We start from the raw sequence: 4,341 nt of genomic DNA on the forward strand, positions 1-4,341 counted from the left end.
CCTTCGGGTCTAATATGGAAAATGGCGTAGGAGTCCCCCTCAAAACCCTTCCGGATTTGAAGCCCCCGTGGCATCAGAGGGGGGCGGGGTCAGTCATTTACGTCATCGGGTGGCCCTGCCCTCAGCTATATAAGAACTGTCACCCAGAAGAAGCGTCATTCATCGGGAGCCTCCCATGGAGGCGTAATAGTTGCATGTTTTTCTTTTTTTTGGTCCGTCGGGCGGCGAGAATTTACATCGCGGGACATTTTAATTTTTTTATTTTTTAATTAAGGACTTGTCCCAAGCCGTCTCTTGTCTTTTGGATTACATCGCTGGAATCTCTTTTTTATTTTTAATTTTTTTATTTTTAATAAAGGACTTGTCCCAAGCTGTCCCCTGTGTTTTTTTTAACATTTTGACATTTTCACTTTCTTTTTGTGAAATGGTAGGCGTACAATGTACCAATTCACCTAGGGGGGCCGGGATCTGGGTGTCCCCTTTGTCAAAGGGGGCTTCCAGATTACGATAAGCCCCCCGCCAGCAGATCCTCACAACCACCAGGCAAGGGTTGTGGGATGAGGCCCTTGGGATGAGGCCCTTGTCCCCATCAGCATGGGGACAAGGTGTTTTGGGGGGCTACCCCAAAGCACCCTCCCCATGTTGAGGGCATGTGGCCTAGTACGGTTCAGGATGGGGGCGCTCTCTCATCCCCCCTCTTTTCCTGTGGCCTGCCAGGTTGCGCCCTCGGATAAGGGTCTGGTATGGATTTTGGGGGACCCCTATGCCATTTTTTTAAATTTTGGCGCAGGGTTCCCCTTAAAATCCATACCAGACCTATAGGGCCTGGTATGGATTTTGGGGGGACCCCTACACATTTTTTTAAAAAAAATTTGGTTTGGGGTTCCCCTTAATATTCATACCGACCCTAATGGCCTGGTATGGAGAGTGATGGATGAAGGGCGCGTGATCAATTGCTCACATCAAAAAGTATAAAATTTATTCATATGAAAATAAAAGCAAATAAAAGCAAATGAATAATACCAATACTACGTATCATGCAAACAGGTAACAAAATATAGAAAACATAGAAAACATGGAAATTAAAAATGGGTTAAAAATAACATAAGCCCATGTTGAGGCGGGTGTTTAGAGTCGGCTGATGCGTTTCGAGGATAACCTCTTCATCAGAGCCTTTGAGAACCAGGGCGCAGTCTCTATGGGCCAGTAGGCCAACATATGTGCATAAACATAATGGCTAGTTGGAAAGTGTGGCCTGAAATGGGAAATACGTTTTTCTGTGTTCCCTCTCTGGACGTGTATCCAGTTCAGCAGAACAGGCCACAAAATATCACAATACTAGACCAACATGATCCTATCTATTGAACAAAGAGAACTAAGACAGACTTCTCTGGCAAGAGGTTTCTCTAACAGCATTGAAGCACATGAAATATGCAACAAACCAACAGACACTACTACAAAACCAGCAACCACTCCAAATAGGGAGGAACTCATGATAATACTTTTTTCCAAATTAAGAAACATTTTACAGAAAGAAATGATACAATGGTGGGACATTCTACTTTTAGAAAATTACATCAAAACAAATCGTGTACCAAGAGGACCTAGTTTAACCAAGACTTAAACCTGGCTAGATGACGATCTCAAGGATGCATGGGTCATCCAAATGAGAGAATTAAACAAAAAATTACTTCTCTCAATCATCACTTAAAGAGAAAGAAACCTAATTAAAATCCGTAGTGATTTGAAAAATACACAAGACGACCTGGCCCCCTACACAGATCTCCCATCTTTTGACGATTGGGATAAAAAGATCAATGACCAAATGGTGAGCTTCGAAACCAATCTTATCAACAAGAAATCGGGAAAAATTGAGAGGGACAGACTCGACTACCTCTTTGGACGAGAATTTGAATGGAAAAAACCTTCAGATGCTAACGATATACATCCCCAAAAACCTTCATCATTCTCTCAAAACAATACACGCCCCATGACCCCTCTACGCCACATGAAACACAACACCAACAAAAGAAACACATACAAACAGAGACCATACAGAAGCTCTCAATTACAAAATCATTCAAACAATTTTTCCAAGAGAGGGAGTAAGGGGCACTCTCTGACAGTAAATATCCTTAGGTGTCAGCCTTCCCCCATCCCTCCTCTTACAATGATGGGAACAAAAACACAAACAAATGAACCAAGTTACCGGACTTAAGAGAGGGCCAAACTCCACCGTCAGGAGTCCAAGCCCAAAAAACAAAAGCACCTACTAATGATCTACCCACCAACACCACTGCAAATACGCATACAAATCACAATCCACCACCAGTGGTCATCACCACCGACCACCATACCAGTCAACAGACGGCCAATTCATCGACTCAGCAAAAATCGATGGAAAATACATCACCATGCATTTTTTTAGGAGAAAGAGCTGTGGACAGTCAGAACCCCACAGCTCAACAGAAAATCCCTCTGGAACTCCCACAGAGGATGATAAGAAAAAGAGAAGATGGAGAAGAAGAGGGCGACGAGGAGGACAGAAAAACAAAAAAAGGGAAAAAATAACTCCAACACACACCACAATCAAAATTTTCAACCTATCCAGTTCAGTTTTTGATGACACGGAACTGAATGTTCTACGCAAGGGCCTCAATTTTACCCCTAAAGATCCACCAAATCTCTTCGAGATCTTCGTAGACCTCAATAGGCACACGAGAAATCTCACTCTGAAAAGGTACTTCGCTCTCCACGAATCACCCGCTGAAGTATCGTCCTCACTCACAAGCACTCGATCTGACAATACACCAAATGTGGATAATGCACTTGAAAATCTAGAGAGTCTATACCAAGAGGGAGCCTGCGAGGACTATGAAATAGAACCAGAACTCCTAGCCCTCATGGAAAAACAGATCGTACACACCGAGTTCAAACCCAAGTCTTCTTTTCACCCCCACTGGGCAAAAGGAAAATACATTCCAATCTTTTACGAGATAGTGCTGGATGAAATTAAAAGGATCTGCCAGAACAACTATACCAACGGCAAATACACTAAAATTAGGAACAAAGACTATGAAGTCCCCAAAGAAACCCTTAAGAATTTTCAAGACTGAGAAGACATCATCATTAGACAAGCTGACAAAGGCGGTGGTCTAGTAATCCAAAACAGAGACGAATATATGGCTGAGGCTCTGAGATTACTTGGAGACACCAATACATATGAGAAACTCCCTGCTGATCCATTACCATCTTTCTCCATCTCTCTGGAAATTCTACTGAAACAAGCCAAGGAGAACAGAGTCATTACAAAAAGTGAATTCCTTTTTTTGAACAAACAGCACCCACTTACCCCCCACTTTTACCATATCCCCAAGATTCACAAGAACCAGATGAATCCACCAGGCAGACCCATCATTGCTGGAATTGACAGTCTAACTAGCAATCTAGCCTGCTATATTGACCACTTTTTGACCACTTTGTCCAGAATCTTTTATCTTACATGAAAGATTCTGGACATATGCTCGATATCCTCTCATCTTTTTCATGGCGACCGCAATACAAATGGCTCTCTCTTGACGTCTCATCTCTTTACACTTCCATTGAACACAAATATGGTTTAGAAGCAGTAGAGTACTTTCTATCGAAAAGTGATACACACCCCCTACAGATTAAATTTCTCCTCGACTCCATAAAATTCTGTCTCACCCACAACTATTTTTCTTTCTTGGGTGAGTATTTTCGACAAACCAAAGGGACAGCTATGGGAGCAAAATTTGCTCCCAGCTACGCTAACTTATTCATGGGCCTCTGGGAAGACATGTCTATCTGGGCCAACAACCCCTTTAAGGATCAGCTCGCACTTTACACCAGATACATCGATGGCATTCTGATCATCTGGAATGGATCGCATACAGACCTCAATAAATTTCTGGAATACTGCAACTCCAATCCCTTTGGCATCAACTTTACCCACGTAACTGACGATACATCACTTGTCTTCTTGGACCTTGATCTCAAAATTAACGAAGAAGGAATGATTCTATCCAAAACTCATTTCAAACCTAGTGCAGTGAACTCCTACCTTCATGCCAAAAGCCATCATCATCCCAAGTGGATCCGCAACATCCCCTTTGGGCAATTCTGTAGGCTGAAAAAACCTGCACCAAAAGAAACGACTACGAAAAGCAAGGGCCCATCCTAAAAAAGACATTTCTTGAGAAAGGCTATGAAGAACACCTGATCGAACAAGCCTTCTCAAAATACTGGACACTTTATGATGAATACCCCTCAGCTACTATGGTAACAGCCCCCAAAAAAACAGAGAGAAAAAAGCAGACA

This window comes from Aquarana catesbeiana, linkage group LG13 (genome assembly GCF_042186555.1).
Source record: "Aquarana catesbeiana isolate 2022-GZ linkage group LG13, ASM4218655v1, whole genome shotgun sequence".
In the NCBI taxonomy this organism is placed as follows: domain Eukaryota; kingdom Metazoa; phylum Chordata; class Amphibia; order Anura; family Ranidae; genus Aquarana; species Aquarana catesbeiana.